The following is an 18007-nucleotide window of genomic DNA, read 5'->3' as shown; positions in this document are numbered from 1 at the left end:
GCCATTTCAGTCGAGCGTTAATTAGAAAGGGCTTTTGTGAATATGACAGTAGACAGAGGCGGGGCGCAAACCATACCATCCTGGAAGAGTAACATTACATCACTGTTTCTGGATGCAGTAACACCTCGGAATAGGATTTCCTGTTAATTTTATGTCGCTCGTGAGAAGGCGGGGGAGCATAAAGAACTAGTCTACACCTGTATGCAGTGTCCTTTAGGATTTATGACGTCTGTCTTTCCATCCGTGGAAGGCCGCCTGCTCTCAGTAGCGCTAACCTGAGTCAGCCTCCCACCTGTTGGACCACTTTGATCGGGTGTCTGTGCACAGTGGTCCAGCAGTGAGATAAGGTCTCGAAATTGTGTTTTGAAGAAATCGTAATTTGTCTCGGTCACGTGACCTCATCTGACCTCTCCGGTAGCTCTGTGACGTTCTTCTCATCCGAGGGGGTGCCTCCCTGTGGACTCATGGGACGGTGAGGAGTGCACGGCTTTCTTTGCTTCTGATGAACCTTTACTCCTTGCACCAACTCGTCACCCTCCGTTACCTTTCAGGTGTCTGATCCCCGTCCCGCGTTCTTCTCGCTCCGTGCACCAGCAGGTGGGGAGAAGGAGCCTCAGAGTTGGGTGGACCGAGGTTCACTCACATCAGTCCAGCTTTGTGGCCACAGGGGACGCGCTTGGACTACGGTTAGGGGACGCAGGAGGAGGATTCGGGCGGCTGAGATCCGTTGGGCTGTGCTGTCAGTTAGCGGATGACTCCGTCACGGGAGAGGACGCGTGCGCTAGAGATGTTCGCCGTTCCGTGGACGTCGTGTCAGAGGTGGGGCCGCCGCAGCTGTGCCGCGTCGACTTTCGAACCCGATGACCTCCCCAGGGGTCAGCTCCACATTGCTGACATGGTAAAAGGCAGAGCTCAGCAAATCCAGCTCTCTAATTAAGCCATGAATAATTAAGCGACTCTCGAACCATCGGTCACTCCTCAGCAGGGTGTTTGCGCAACTCAGTTACAGTGTTTTAACTAGCGCTCGCTTAAAGTGTGGCCCATCTGTTACGTTTCCTAAAATAGAAGGTGGCATTTGGTGGAAAATAGGAAATGAATTTCATCTTTTAAGTAGTGGATATTGAGCTAGTTATGACATTTAATATCCTTTATTAAATCGAGGACCTTTTTTTTGTTTTGTTTTAATCTGTGTGGGCGAGGCTAATTGCTAATAAAACGGTGTTATATGGCAACGTTTTTATTAGGAACGAAAGTTGATTTGAGGTATTAAAAAATGCTTCATTTCTGTAAACTGGTATTCAGGACGACACCTACAGTTTTATGAGCCCTTATTATTTTTTTTTAATTCAAAATGATTTGGGTGCTCAGGACAATTTAAGTAGAAGTCACTTACAGTCTTGGCCATTTGCATAATTGGTGTTTTATTAAAGCATTTTGGATGGAAATTCTTCAGCTCTATGCCTCTCTGCGAACAGAGGGCACGCGATTTGTATCCCGGGAACTGCGATAAACAGGGTAAATTTACTGCACTTATGGTATATTACAGATGTTAAGTGTGTAATTAATGTGCATTTCCTGCCTTTACTATGTTAGCTTCCCGGGCACCAGGTTTTTAAAAAAAAAAAAAAAAAAAAAAATTCGATAAACTTCCAGGAAGTTGTCCCTGTCCCACCCTCCAACTTGTGGTATAGAATGTGTACTTGAAGCATATGTCCTCTACAAAGGACAAAAGTGAGTGCTGTTGTACTATGTTGCAGCACATAGGAAAATTACGAAATTATGTTTTTCCACCGCTGGAGGACAACTCTCTCTGCGTCTCTTTTTTTTTTTTGTTTTCCAAACTAAATGTCAGTGTATAGTGCTGACCTGGTCCGTGCTGAGAAATGAAAAGAGGCAAAAAAATCCCCGGTGATTGCTGCTCCAGCTTTCATTGCACACCACAGAGCAGTCCGTCAATTTGCTGATATATTGATCTGTAGATAAGCAATTAGTCCTGCCTGGCATTTTCCATCCAGATTATTATCTACAGCCCTATCTGCTGGCAAACACAATTTGCCGGTGTAAATAAAGGATTTGGCTGACAGGTAACCTCTGCGGGACTGGGTGTTATGAAGACTTTACAGAAAGAAGAACTCGCCCTCTCGCTTTTGGGCTCTAATTATTCTGACTCACCGCCACTCTGTTAACAAGGGCTCTGATGTGGTTAGAGCCGTTGCCTTCCCGATCGAGGTCTCGGGTTCGAACCCGAGCTCTTGCTGTGCTATCTGTGACCCAGGTACTCACCCTGAATTGATTCAGTGAAAACTGCCCAGTTGTATCAGTGGGTAAATCTGTGTAAGTCGTTCGGTGCTCAACCCTCACGTTGTGAGTGGCCTCGTACAGAAGTGTCAGAGGAATGAATATAACTGCACATTTGTTCTTGTCTTTATGAAAAGTCTTTCACGTATTTATCAAAGCTGTCTCACACATTCCCCTTTTGATGTATCGCTGTTGTTCTTTTAGTCTCGCGCTCCAGCTGTGCTGAGATTCGATACTGGAAAATATTCCATTTGTTTTATCTCGTCAATATTGAGGATTATTCTTGGTTTATAGTCTAATGAGCAGCTGGATTATTATTGTAATGATTAAAAGTGAACTTGTCTCATTGGTTCTGCAACTGATTGAGCTTGATGGAGAAACAGGAAGACAGTGGTGTTTGTTGGAACCAAAAATATTGTATTGCCTTTTGAAATGAGCTCATTTCATCTTCCACTCGCTCTTTTCAGTTCGCTGCTCTTTTAATCGCGCTCATTAATGGACTTATTTATGTTTTTTTTTTAAATGCTTAGTGGCTCTTTCTACTTAAAAAAAAAAAAAAAAAATTAAATGTTTCTTTCGGTTAATGAAGCAATGAAGATGATTATTGTTAATAATTGGCAAAACGGTTTGTAAAACTAATGACTTTTGGTGTAATTAATCAATCGCAGACACTCTGAATAAGCAGGATTCTAATTATTCTTGACAGGGAGAACATCTTCCGCTCAGAAAGTGTTTACTGCTCAGGAGATTATGTGATGGATGATTCCGGAAAGTTCTTGCGGCTCGGAAAAGACACCTCCTGCAGTTTTGATGTTGTTTGCCGAACCATCGGCCCATGAATTTTGTGTGGTCAGGGGCTCCAGGTGTCTGCATTTTCAGCAACATGTAGACAGCAGGGGGCGCAGTGCCTGAAGAACTCATCTTGAAACCCAAGGACCAGGTTTGAAACTCCTGCTGTAGTTCCCTTGGTGAAGGTAGCGTACTAACCCTGAACTGACAGTAGTAAAAATGACCGTGTCGTATAAATTGGTACATCAGTGCAAGTATCTTAACGTTGTAAGTTACTTTGGAGAAAAGCATCGGCTAAATAAATAAGCAAAAATTGCTTTAATTACCTTAATGCACAGTCTTAATATGGCAAGAGTTCTAGGAGAAAATCATTGGCTTTCTCAATGGTACAACAGCAGGAGTGCGGATTTGAACCCGGGACCTTCCAGCATTGATCTGTACCGCTATGTTAAATCTGAGGCTCCTTGGGCATGTTGTAGAAAGGGATGCTGACGCTGTTCGGCCACAAAGCATCATGGATCATTTAGGATAGGATGCCCTTCAAAACGCATCAAAGACTCATCGGTTTTAATACTTCAGCGTGGCAACGCAGCACTGACATGATACAATGTCACGGCCGGATGTCCTTTAAGAGAAAAAACATGTTTGTTAGCAGCTGATAAATAACCTCGGAGAGTGAGACCTGATCCTGCTTGTCGGCTGCCCTACCGACATGCCTGTAGTCCTGCGCTTCTTCAACGTACAGCGATTATACCGTAACAATCAGTCTGTAGTACTGTGCTTTTCCACACTGCTACTACGGTACAGCGATGAGGCAAAGGAATCAATTAACGGCACATCAAACGCCACAATTAACTGGAGTGACCCCAGATCTGCCTGCAAAGGAGAAATAGGTGCTAGAGTCGGCGCTATTGCAGGTCGCGTTTGCAGCGCCGGATTGAGCGGGGGTTGCGGCCCTCATTTTTCGGTCTGCTGGCTGCCCGGTTCTACTGCTAATGAGGGTTGAGGCTCAGATGGGACTCTGAACGGGTTTGCGTCCCGCGGACGGACTGTGGTGACCGTGGTGACTGTTGGCTCTGCGTGATGCAGGCCCGGGCAGCTGCCAGCGAGAGTGGATGCGGTTAACGTGATTCCTCATCAAGCGCGAGTGTCGGTGCATAAAGCTCTTTCCACGAGGCTTTGTAGAGAAGCCGCTGCTAGGTGAATAAAGGCGAACGTGAATTAAGCTCCGCCCACGAGCATGTGTCGCATATGAGCAGGTTGATAACTGATGTGGTGAGTTAGCTGCCTGTCAGTTGCTACGTTGACAAGGTCTGAGCCTGGCTGCTGGTCGTCTCCAGCAAGTTTTATGTTGCCGTTCAGTATCGCTAAAGTGGAAAAGGAACAAATGTGGTTTTCAGGCTTTTTTTTTTTTTTCCCCTCCACCCCCATCTGTTTTCTGCCTTTGTAATTTTTCATTTGGGTTTTGTTGTGTAAGCACCATATTGTTTAAGTCCTTTGTTATATTGAGTTCCATTGATTTAGGATGTCCATGGTTCCATTTTTACTTTACTGTGGTTATTAGAAGGTAATTAAGGAGTTGCACAGTAGAGCAGACTTGCAAAATTGAGCTTTTCTGAAATTTATTGGAACTCGGTCTCCGATTGAAATGCAAAATATGGAATCACGCTTTAATGCTCTGGGGTCTCACACTTTTTCCTTTTCACGCAGTGTTAGGGGTCATGGGATTAGAAGGACGAACCGGGCTGGACCCCCAACACCTTCGTGTAGGTTACTGTTGAACGAGGGCTCATGGGAACTCGCGGCTATGCCTCTCCCTGCTCTATGGGGCGCCAGAGGACGGCTGCAGAGGGTTCAATGAAAGGAGTTCTCTCGCAAATACCTCAGCGAGTGCCCAAAGGGTTGTGACGGCCCCACGGCGCTCCGCTAGGAGAGATGATGCATGCAGGCGACACCTAAACCTGGAACCGAGGGCCGGAGATGATGAAGATGCACGGCCAACGTACCCGCTCGTTATGAAGATCCCCGACTGCGATTTCCGCTCCACGTCTCCGTCTGCCTGCCATTGCTTCTGTGGCCCCCGTCGGTACTGTAGCCGAGGCAGCAGCAGGGACGCCTGCGGGGAACATCTGTAAACACCCAACGGCGTGCTGTGCGTTCGTAGTCCTCACAGACCGTCATGACCGAAAATGAAAAAACGGGATCAATAACGCGGAATGTCCTCCTTGTAAAATAAGATACTTGTGTTGCAGTGGATGTTGCAAATGTACTGCTGTCACCGGAGCCCCTTCGTGGATCTGGTTCCCGAGGAAAAAATGTGACTCACAATAGTACACTGGCTCTTCATGTTATCAATGGATGACTTATGGATTTACTGATTTTCTATGCTTTTCTTGTTAAATTTTTTGTCTGTAGCTGAGGAAATGCCACCTGTGTTTGCCCACCGAGCTGATAGATGGCAGTATAGAGCCCCCAAACAGTATTTGAGTTGGGCACCACCTTAATTCAGCTCACCTCCACACTTTTTATAGCTCGGATCGGATGTTTCCCCGAGTGTCGATGACCAGTACCAAGATGAGGAACATCGTCCACCTTCATGGGATGAATCAGCCAAGAGTTGAGTTGGAGTAGAACCCTATGGAGAGAATTTTCATATTTTTTCTTGTTTAATTAGTTTTAATTCTTATGTATCTCAAAGTTATAAAAAATTTGCGGTATTTACTAAATATAGACAATATTCTTAGAAAACATACTAAGACTTAGTCTTCGTCTAAATCTTACTAGAACAGGTACTTCTGAGATTTCCAGAGAACCTAAATATCCCCTGAATAAACTGAGGGATATTTGAATTATTACACTTTGGATAGGGGGGCGCGGTGGGGTTGGCCGGGTCTTGCTCTCTGGCGGGTCTGGGGTTGGAGTCCTCCTTGGGATGCCTTGCAACAGACTGGCGTCCCGTCGGGTTAGGCTCCGGTTCACCGCAACCCCGCTCGGAACAAGTACTTTCAGACTCTGTGTGTGTGTGCACTTTGGATAATGCTGTCATACTGGAGTTATGAACAAACAAGTTACGAACAGTCTTCTAGTCCCGGTTGTGTTGGTGCGCTGTGGAGCTCGAGTATACTGTATGTAAAGCTCCATCCCAGATTACTTTGGTCAGGTCGCCTGTTTCCGTTACCGTGGTTGGGTCGCTCAAGTCAGCTTAGGAGTAAAAAATTTGGTATAAATATCCCAGAAGAGCCTGTAGAGCGCAACGCCCCTGCTTTTCATTTGACCATGTAGTAGCATTTTTTATAGGAAAGGGATTAGTTATTTTTATTTATGAAAAGGAAAACTTAATTTAAGGACACACACTGCCTATATGCGCTTAAAGCCGTAGGGTCTGAACGAAGAGACTTAATGGCTTATGTGATGCGACGGGACGACCTCTCAATAAAGTTGTGCGATCCGAGGGCGGAACCCGCGGCTGTCCCACCGAGCGCCATAAATCCATATGACTACGGAGGCACTCCCAGAATAGGTAATGGCACATCTGACTAAAAATATCTTTCACAGGGGAGTGGAAGGCTCATTAGGCCGCATGATTTAGGGTCTGAAGTCATTTAATAAATTCCCGTAATAAACAGATCAATAGATCAGAGTCTTGGAGAATTTCTCCCTGCTGTACTTTTTTTTTTCCCCTCTTTCTTTGTTTGGATTTAAAGAAGTGAGCAGTTGGGAACTGTCTGGGTTCTCTGCCTGCTTGTCTTGGGCTCCATGCTGGTTTAAATGGGAATCTGAAAAATGCCGCATGCGCTGCTGGAAAAACGGAGATATGCCCTCGATACTAAGCTCAGATTTGCTTTTTTTTGTTTGTTTTTTTTGTGCAGAATGGCCTTTGGGACAAAACACACACATCAAAACAGTTTTGCGCAGCGTCCCCGTAGATATGTTAATCCAACAAGCCCAGGGAGTCAATGCAGTGTTATTGATAAATATACTGTGTACTTCCTGTATAATGTACTTTATTGCTGGAAATGATATTAGAGGAAGCTGGAAGTGCAGCATGCTGCCCGGATTTGTTGTTTATCTGTGGGGAGTTTTTTTTTAATTTTTTTTTTAAACTTTAGTGTAAAACAAAAAAGGAAAAGTGTGGAGGGAACGGTGTGGGCCTCGGCGGGAGGCTGCCATGGCAACCCAGCGCTCACCTGTTGTGCTGAGCGGAGGACGAGGCCATGAAGCTAATGGGTGTTTGATAGTACGAGGGCATGGGGCACGTACGGCGCGCTTGTTTTCAACTTTGCATATTTAATTTGACAGAGTGACAAAGTGGGAGTTGAGGTAGCTGGGCATCAGAAGCCCACTGCCTCGCCTGTCGCTCTACGGCCTCCAGTTACATTACCCAGTTGCGTAAATGGGCCAGTAATTGTAAGTAACGCTGGAGAAAGGCGTCACCTGAATGAGTGAATTTAGGCTACTTATGGTACATTTTAGTCTGTCCTTTCAGGGTAAATACCTTGCTCAGGGTTACTGCAAGAGGAGCAGCTATCAAACCCAGATCCTTTGATTGCAAATGACCAGTATTAACCGCTACGCCGCCTGCTGCCCCAGTAATTACATGTTGACAGTATCTAGCTGATGCATTGATGAAAAATGAGTAGTATTAATTTTCTGTTTCTCAAGCTGCACATTTACTGAAGAAGTTCCAACAGCTGATCCCATTTTTGAATTTGAGCAACGACCATGTGCTCAGCTGGTGAAGCCATAAGACCAACTTCTGTCTCTGAAAGGTTTTTATACAGATTTTAAGGAAATACATGAATGTCAATGACCTCAGAGTAATTTCACACTGCACTCCAGTCAAACCACAGCGGTGTATAATTTACATTGCTGTCCAATTCCTATTGCACCCCCCCTTCTCACGTTCAAACAGGTCAGTCAAACCCATCTCTTGCCATAATATCCACAGCAAGAAATATAACTCATTTTCTGCCACGTTTTATTTATACCTGTGCCTGAAAGTTCAGTTCCTTTTTGTGAAGAACTCTCTGGGGTCACCAGCAGGTGGTGTATTGGTTAGAGTCCTTACCTTAAACTGATACAGTAAGAATACCCTGCTGCACAAACAATTAAATCCTTGTAAAGTTGGGTATATGACAGTGTAAATCACCTTGGACGAAGGTTTCAACGAAATAAAGGTTAATAGTAACTTATTATTGTGGGATGTGTGCAATCTTTTTCCTCTGCTATATACTGTTCTCTACTGCTGGGAATCAGGAAGCTGCGTATTAATGGTTTGACTGTAGTTTGACATACATTAATAGTAATTTAAAATGGTTTGAAAGTAATTTACCAGTCCATTACCCTTTTGTGGAGCGTTACTTTGTGGACATTTACCCAGATAATTCTCAAACGTATTCGAAGGGCACGTGGCTGTGAGGCTGCGCTTCGCAGCTAATGTTTGCAGAGGTGGTCGTTCGTTTGCCTGCAGGTCTCTTAGACGCCGATACTCAGATGCTCAACATCGTTTTCATCTGATGCTTTTTTCCAAGGCAGTTTACTATGTTACCTGCTAACAATTATTTACCCATTTATACAGTTGGGTAACTTTTAGTATACCAGTTCGGGCGACGTGCCTTGATCAAGGGTACTACAGCACGAGATGGGATTTGAACTTAGGCCCTTCGAGTAGAAGGCCGTCGCTCTAGCCACTACGCCATCTGCTGCTCCTGTTGGATACCTTCTAACTTGTACAGGATGTATGTTTGAAGGCCCATTTTCATCAGTCCGCATGAGACAGCAGCGTAAAGTTAAAGCATCATCTGGTGCTCGTAACGCGTGTCAGTGGGTTTGAAGCCCTTTGTTTTTCATACCAACGAATCCGCTATTTAGCAAGTGAAAATGATGCTTATTTTACTGCTCCAGAGGGAGAAATTCTCAGAGGAAATGGAGGAATCCTTCGAAGACCTGTGCTGTAAAATATCTTACCATTTGACGAGAAATATTGTGCTCTTGGTGATGCGGGAAAAAAATTGAGAAAATGTTGAATTTTGGGAAACTGGAAGTCGCAAAAGGCTTCACAAGTCCCCTATCCCTGAAACAAGCACCGCATCAACATTTTTTCTATTCTTTCTGATCACCTAGAAAAAAGTCCACTTTGGGTTTGTCTCCGCTTTCTTCACGTACGAGAATTGTTTGGTTCGTCCCTGGATGTAACGAGATTAATACGCTGATCCTTGAGGAAATAATGGAACGATGAGGACGGGGGGCGAAAAGCTGCATTTTGTGAACGTGCCAGAAACGAGGACCGTGGTGACAGCCTCAAACAGCGGCCTTCCAAGAGTTTCCTCCCGGCGGAGCGCGGCATGAATGTTAAACGCCGGCGCGCCCCCTCCACAATGACTGCCTCTCTTGGCGTCCGCTTCCCACACCCCGGCCCCTCACGGTCTTTTAATGACCGGCGTCGTTCAGACTAGAATAACCGTCCCTTTTGTTCGTGATGGGGGGCGACGGTCAAAGATCCTCCCGCCTCTCATTTTCAAACCGCTAAATAAGAGTCCGTCTGCGGCCGCCCTGGGGGGCGATGGCCGTCCTCCAGCTCCGCGTGAAATCCGAGTTGCCAAGGTAGCGGATTTTCCGACGAAATCCCGGTTCATAGTGCGGATTTAAGCTCTTAAGGGATTTAAGGTTTTTGTGCGTGAAAGTTTTCAGAGGCGGGGATGGAGAAGCATCTAATTTTCCCCTTTCCTCCGTATTTTATTCATACATCGCGTCACTGGTTCTTGCCCCGAGTTGCATTCCACCTTGGAAAGAGTTGCCTCTCCATAGATTTACTATTTATATTCTATAAATATAGAGAAGTAGTGTAGTCAGTCAGTCGAACAGCGTCACATAGCGGCCACTCTTAGAACTTTCTGACTCTGCCACATATAATTGCATAGTAAAAGAACATGTAAATTGAGGTAATTACAGACTTTAGGGGTTCTGTTTCATTCTTTCTCCTCCTTTACCCCGGGAACTGAGTTAGTGGGTTGAGTTAGGCTGAAGCTGCTCTCCTTAGTGAGCGGTTTTGAAAGCGAGTACTGTGACGGTCCAGGAAGGCCATCTGCGAACCTCGACTGCGCCGTACCCAAGTCCTGCTTTCGTGTCCTGCTCCCGGTTCAGCTCTCTCGTATCTGCTCAATTCTGAAAATACAATAAGGTCGCAAATGAGCCTGTTTGCGGTGGGCCTGGAGTGGAGGACGTCCCGCGTTCTCGTTTGAATCCGTCGTACCTCCCGTGCTCCCCTCCAAATCCACCGTACGTGCCGTCCTAAGACACCTCCGGAAACGTCGGCCTTCTGCGGCGTGCCGGCCGAGGGCCCTAGTACCTAGTACCACGGCGCGCTCGTGTACCCGGAGGATTGGACCAAATACCTTCGCAAGGGATGAATGGTCTCGGTGGCACCACTGCTTAAGGATTAAGGAAGCGAAGCTTTACTTAACAGGCGGCGCGTCCCTCTCACAAATCCCTCAACTCAGGCCAATTAGTTGAGCTGAAGAGGGTGTCAGGAATGGATATGCTCCTTTTAAACACACTTTCAGAGTCGGAGCAGGGAGAGACGGCTGAACTGTGCTCATGCTCGGTGGAATCCATGTTTGACCTCCCCGAGTTCGGAGCCATGCAGTTAAGTTAGCTAAGCCAGTGCCGCGTGACTTAATTTAGCGTCAAGTTACCTAAGTTAGCACCAAATTAGCTAAGTTGGCCCCATGTTAGCTAAAATTAGTCAATTTGTACCAAGTTAGCTAAGTTCATGGAAATCTTTGGGTGAATTTTTTTTTTTTTTTTAAAAATTCAAGTTGTGAGCTGAATCTCTCATTGTACACTTCACTCAACACACACATCTCACATTGCAAGTGACCTGTTGCGTTTGTCCAGGGTGACAAGTTTCAGAATGTGTGAGTATTTTTAAGAGTTGATGTTACGAGGAGATTTGTGAAGGACACCAGATGGAACCAGGTTACGCTCATAAAGCAATGCTGTGATTTTGCACAGCAGTATGTGAGTTTGTGGTTTATCTGCTGGACTTTTTCCATCAGGGATTGTTGTGCACTGAAGGTTGGGTTCAGGTGACCAGAGGAAACGCAAACATCCACCTGTATGCCTGGGAGGCCTTAATTTGAACTACAGTATCTTTTTCCCCTCCTTCAAACTAAAATCTTTCTGAATCCATTTTGATGGATCAAAGTGGGAACAAAGCAGACATTCGATGTTCGCTATTTACTCTTGAAAATGTTTTCTTTTTTGCCACTCTGTTCTCCAGCGGAATTTCTGACCAGGGCTTTTCAAGACTCTACACCTTTCCGTGTGAGATATGTAACAAACGTGAACCGGGAATGTAGATCTGCATGAGTGTGTTGTTCGTCCGCTAAATGAATAAATGTAAATATTATGGCCCCGCCCCTGACATGTGGGCTGAGCCAGAGGGATGGCCACACCCACTTTCCGATAGAAATCCTGCCCTTAACAATGTGAACTCTGCCTGCGCTGCTATCCAGGGCACATCCCGGAAGCACCCCAAACTGACTGCCGAAATAGTCTTTGCTCCCTGTTCTGTGTCATTTCCGTCACTCTGAAGTGAATAATTGCATGTTGTGGTTTCTGTGAGGAAGACGAACCCATCAATATTTGCTGTGTGAATCGGCGCAGATTAGCGCCTGTCAGGCCCCCCTCGACCGACCCGTTGTTCTGGGTTACCGATGGTGATGCGATGGAGCCGCGGTCGACCCCGTGAGTCAGCAGGTTCTTTGTACGGCCATTTGGATTTTTATTCCGGGACATCGACGTCTCTCCTGGGGTTAACGGTTACATGCCGATTTGTCATTCCTCTTTCGTTTAGGAGGTGGTATTTGCACCTGGGTCCTTTGAGTGTAAGGTGGCAGCCCTGACTACTTAAAATGCCTTAATCACTATAATTTGTTGTGCTTGTGCAGGGGCAGCAGGTGGTGTAGTGGTTTCTCCTTGCACTTGAACCTGTGTTTGAATCCCACTTCCTGCTGTCGTACTCTCAGTAAAGGTACTTGCCCTGAACAGTAAAAATTACCAAGCTGTAATTCTCATTATATTAACACTATAAGCTGCTTTGGAGAAAGCATCAGCAAAATAAATAAAGTAATGTAAATACCCGCCCCAACTTAAATGACATCCCAGAATACTTTAATGAGCGCCGGACTGTTGGAGGGTCTGAATGCATGTTGACATTCTGGTCCCCTTATCCTAGGTGGCCTCTGAAGGGCCTCCTAAGAAAATAACCTTCCTTTCATGACATTCAGGCGTGGTATTTGAAAGCACCGTTAGATCTTTCTCTGCAGCCTCTCTGCCCCCTTATGTTTAGAGGCAGAGAATGTCACCCTGCGAAGGCGAATGAAATATTTATGAAATGCCATGCGAGTGCAAATCTATATATGTGTGTGTATGTGTGTCATTACATTTATTCATTTAGCTGATGCTTTTCTCTAAGCGACGTACAACTCAGGGAAAACAAAAGTGCATTTCATCGACTGATGGAGAGACGTAGCTGCAGACATGCGATTGTCGATTTTCTTTGTCGATGTCATTAGTAGCTGTATTTCGAGTTAGCAGAAAGCGCAATTTATTTAAATATTTAGACATAATCTTGAGCACGTTTAGGTAGCAGGTAAGAGATCAGGACAGAAGTGAGTTGGAAAGAAATGGGTTTGAGAATCTTCTTGAATGTTGAGAGGGATTCGGCAGCTCCAAGGAACAGAGGCTACTCATTCAACCACGTTAGATCCAGGACAGAGAATCTTCTGGCTTTTGGTTTTGCACCTCCTGTGTGTGTAGGACCACCATGTGGGCAGAGGTGGAGGAGCATATCAGTCTGCTGTGGGAGGTCAGGTCTTGTATGTATCGGGAGCAGATTCGTTGATGGTTTTGTGCACCATAACCTGTCCGGAACTTACAGAAATGGCTTTCGGACATAACAAAAGCAGTAAAGTGAACGTCCAATCCCATCGTGGTACCGCCGTGCGTCCGAGGAAGTCTTCCCCGTTCTCAAATAGGTTGAAAAGCGCATGTCCAATGTCCGCCTGGGTTCCGTGCGCACCGCACCCCACGAGGGGTCCGCACAGCCGTTTCTGTAAGCAGTCATTTCTGAGGATGTGCCGCCGTGCTGCGGGACCGGTGACGGTTGTGCTCTGGTCACCTGCCCTGCAGCAAGGGGACTTAAGGACCCCACCTGATGCTCTTGACTCCTTTGGCAACCCGCCTCCTTCCAGACTTGCCTGGTTCTCTGGGATGAAAGAGTGTTTTTACGCAGCCCTCTGGGACTCTGAGACCGAAAACAGAGTAAAACAGATTACTTTATTAATTTTACCGACAGCGTAAGTTCGGTTTTCCAAAGTTCAGCAAATTTCAGACGGACTCAAAGTCTGACTTTTTCATCACATCCAGAATAATCAGAATTTTACTGGAGTCACTGAACAGTCTTGGTTTTTCAGATATTATATGAAAGCTGAACTGGTTAGTCACTAAAAATCTGGACCGATTTATGTATTGTTCAAGGCTCCGCATCACTCTGCTCTATGAAAATTAATTGAATTGAATTGAATTGAATTGAATTAATTGGCGGCCATGGTTAAAATGAACAGTAGGTGGTGTAGTCATTAGAGCTTCTGCTGTTGGGATTGAAGGACCCAGGTTCGAATCCCACCTCCTCCTGGACAACCCTCGATCAAAGTACTTCACCTGAGTGATAGGGTAATAGTTACTCATCTGGATGAACAGGTAAATTGGTGTATGGGCAGCACGGTGGCACAGCGAGTAGCGCTGCTGTCTCACAGCACCTGGGTGGTGCGAGAGGATGTGGGTTCGATCTCTGCTCAGTCTGTGTGGAGTTTGCATGTTTTCTCCGTATCTGTGTGGGTTTCCTCCGGGTGCTCCATTTTTCTCCAACAGTCCAAAGACATGCTGTCCAGGTTCACCCATAGTGTGTGAGTGACAGAGAGACAGAGTGTGTGTGTGTTTCACTGATGTATGGATGAGTGACCCATTGAAAGTAGTGTATCTAGCAGTGTAAGTCACCACGGTGAATAAGGGGTGTGGGCTGATAACACTACATAGAGCAAGGTGTTTGGTTGTTCGCCGAGCTTGGCATTTAGGTTGCAAACATTTCATCAGTGCACAAGTTGTGTGATTTGTGTTGGATGCTTCCTCCTTTATGTGTAGTTTAATGGGTGGGATTGCCTGAAGCTTGGACGTGATTGGTTGGTTTCATGTGACCTTGAGCATGAGCGGTTCTTCTGATTTTTGATTGGTCGGTTGCCGGTTTCAAACCGGAACCGCTTCGATACCGATTAGGCCCTTGTTGGTCTTTGCATCGTATTGGCTCATAGATGGGGTCCAGACGGTTGTAAGCTCGGCAAACAACCGAACACCTCAACCATCAACCCGAGCTATGAAGACCACCAATATTCTCTGTGATCTTCACTGCATAGAGTTCATTGGAAGTCGTTTTGTAGAAAAGCGTTTGCTAAACGAATAAATGTGAATGTGTAAGTACATTAACATTGTAAGTTGCTTTGAAGAAAAGTGTCATAAATGAATAAATGTAATGCGAACATAAGCTACTTAGTGATTTACGCAGGAGGGTAATTTTTACTGTGTGACTTAAGAATAAGTGCTACAGCAGAAGGTGGGATTCTACCCCGGGTCCTTCAGCTGCAAGGTGACAAGTCTAACTGCTGCGCCACCTGCTGCCCATTTGAGCCCCGCATGCCGGTTTAAATCAAAAGTGCTCGGAGCATCAATTAACGGAAAGAGTCATCGCCAAAGCCGTCACTATTTCAAACCAATTAAATGACTTTGAGAAATGAAATGGCGAGAAACCGAACCAGTAACCTGCAACTAATAATCTGTTCTGATAAATTATGTGTAAAGGTAACAAATCTACAGTCAGAATTTTTAATGCTTTCGGAGCATCGGGAGATTTCGTTCATTAGCTTCTCCGAAAAGAAGGGCTGTTATGAAACATTGGTTAATAACCTTTGGTCATAAGTGGAGGAGCAGAGGGTAAATGTATCAGTCGGACGTAAAAGGCGAGGAATGATTTATTCCAATTTACCTCACACGCCGGTAATTACTGAACCCCCTGGTTTGCACAGTAGCGGAGGGGCTGCTGCACAAAGCATAAATCATTTTAATGAAAACGGATCAAAACGAAAATGTTTCTAAACCGACCAAATGAAATTCCATTTGAGATGGTTAACTGCTTTTTGAGAATTAAAAAAAAAAAAGAAATCATATTTCTAAAAGCGATATGTGCAGTGGCCATTAACCAGAGCAAATGGTCCGAGGTGTCTGGCTCAAGTCTGCTTTTTCCCCCCAAAGCCGTTCGTTCACCCGCCATAACGGATGGGGGAGTTTGCGTGTCGCTGCCAACATAATGACCGAAACCTTGGCTCACGCTTTCGCGCCTGAACACAAGCGGCTTACAGGTCTGTGGAAGAGAGAAAAAGACCTTGTAAGAAGGGCCGTTATTGCTTAAGAAATGAAATATACTGAGTGCAGACTGCGCTTATGCACCGAGCAGATAGATGACGCTAAAGAGAACCTAGTCCAGACAGCAGCGTGCAACCGCCTCAATTCACCTCCCTTCTACGGTGTTTACGGTCTGCGTCTTGTGTCCCTCAGCACCGGTGATTCCAAAGGCGACAGTAAAACAGAGTACTTTTCCAGTATGTTTTTATTTTCAGTCATTTCAAAATATTTTTAATCTTCATTTAGCTCAAGATAAAGGGAAATAAAATATCTTCTTTTCATATACAACCTCTGTATCTGAGATTTTTAAAGAAGCAAACTCAAATAAATGGAGGGGCGGAAGCTGTGCTGTTTTTTTTCTCTACCGTTGAACTTTTATTGATTGTGACAGTGGGAAAAGTGACACTGGAATTATGAACAAAACGAGTTATGAACACAGTTCAGGCCTCAGCTGTGTTCTTAAGTTGAGGAGTCAATAAAATCTGTGTTCACTGGGTGCTGTATCCAGCAACGGTGAAAGATACGTACCAGCGCGGCTCGAACCCGAGTTTCACCTCCACCGGTTCCAGTTTGGAGACCATATTGAATAGCTTTAGACCAAGGGCTCTTCTCTTAAAGCACCTTAAAGATCCTCCCCCAGACTGATGTGTCGATGTTTCCGGACGAGTGTCGGATTCGAACCGGGGCTCGGTATCTTCTTCCGGTTTCATTAAACATTTTGCTGTCGAAAGGTGAGTCCAGTACTCGACCACACAGCTTTTATGAAGTACCGCTGACAGGTCCCCAATATTTCCAGCTAATATAGGAGGGGTTCAGCGTGATAACTTGATAACTTTCCTCTCTCTCTCTCTGTGTGTGTGCGTGTGTATATATACACACACATATATATATAAACTCCCGTCAAATGGACAGCCTTGTGCAGTTTCTCTGGAGGAAAACTGTGAATTTTGTGTTTTGAGCAGAGATTATGTAAACCTCTCAGTAGAAAGTGCTGCATATTATCCATGACTTGCCTTTTTCAAATGTCATCCTATCTGCTTACTGTGTTTGAACCCATGTCCATGTTTAGATGATCAGTTTCCCTCGACCAGTTTGCCGTCGATCATCCTCGCACTTCTCCGGGCGATACGTAGTTGAATGGCACGTTGTAGGAAGAGGCTGACAGCACGTGGTGCAGCGCTCAGCGCAACGCCTTGCACTCGAAGGACCCGGGTTCGAGTCACTGTTGTAGCACCACTGACGAAGGTACTCGCCCTGAACTGATACAGACAAATTACCTCGCTGTGTCAATGGCTAAATAAATGTAAGTCTTAGCAGACAGATGTAGCACGTTAAACCAATGTCAGATAAATAATAATGATACTTTTTAGAAACAACTATAACCGCACAGCTTTTCAGTGAAATCATTTCTCTTTTGTTTTGTACTCGTCCTCATATCGTAAAAATATCGCGCTCCTGATATTGCACTCGTGTTCCATCTATTAACGGAATTGGAATACATTTGCACGTTTTTACTGTTTTCACAGTTGTGCGTCTCGGCGTAAACAAGTTCTTTGTGTAGGAAAGACGGAAAGTTCTCTCGCAGGTTGTTTTCCATCGTACTGAACTCTAACTTTCTTATATTTGTGCATATTTTCCTGAAAAGCTACTGGAACAATTGATTAAGGGAAATCTCCAGGTACATCCAAGACTAACCTTTATTTCTTCACACACCTTCAGTCATGCGGAAGGATGTTGTCATGACGACAGAGAAACATCTTCTCGGGCACCTCAGCAAAAGGACAGGAGAATAAAAGGCCTCAACGAGTGTATTATGGATGTGAGAAACCCACAGGTTGTCTGCTTGGAGGAGTGTGACATGTGTTACTGCACCTGCATCTGAACACACGTCGTCAGGCTTCTCATTTTCACACATTTTTCCTCTGTGTGTGTGTGTGTGTGTGTGTGTGTGTGTGTGGCTGGGTGGTGGGGGGCATGGTCCAGTCCTCAAATGCATGTTTTGCCCTCTGCTTTCCCATAATTGCTGGACCAATAATGAAATGTGTTTTCCAGCCCCCTTGTTTCAAACGTTTGCCTTTTTGTGCGTTTTTCTTCATATATGGCTGCTGCTTCATCCGTTTTTATCAGTAAAAATTTGCCAGATTTGATGACTTCCTGCTTTATTGCTCTAACAAAAACAGTAAACAGTTATTCTCCTCCGTTTTGAATGCACGCAAAGTTGATTTTATACTTCTCTCTTTTTAAATTTGACCAGCCAACACCTGTAGTCTGAACGTATGATTTTGATTTTTCATTAATTATGGTTTTAATTTAGCTCGCTGGATTTTCATCATTGAACACTGCCGACTCGTGCTTCGGTGCGGTCCACGTGTGGGTCTGACCGCTACTCGTTATAAAGCAGGAG

General features: G+C 45.2%; 1 protein-coding gene across 3 annotated transcripts in view; it reads left to right on the top strand.

The window, feature by feature from the left end:
• The window catches only part of LOC108921745 (neuroligin-1-like), a 190186-nt gene that overhangs the window by 90623 nt on the left and 81556 nt on the right, over positions 1–18007 (top strand). The gene's annotated exons all lie outside the window — the stretch shown is intronic.

The sequence above is a fragment of the Scleropages formosus genome, chromosome 25 (genome assembly GCF_900964775.1).
Source record: "Scleropages formosus chromosome 25, fSclFor1.1, whole genome shotgun sequence".
In the NCBI taxonomy this organism is placed as follows: domain Eukaryota; kingdom Metazoa; phylum Chordata; class Actinopteri; order Osteoglossiformes; family Osteoglossidae; genus Scleropages; species Scleropages formosus.
This window is presented reverse-complemented; position numbering and strand designations above follow the sequence as displayed.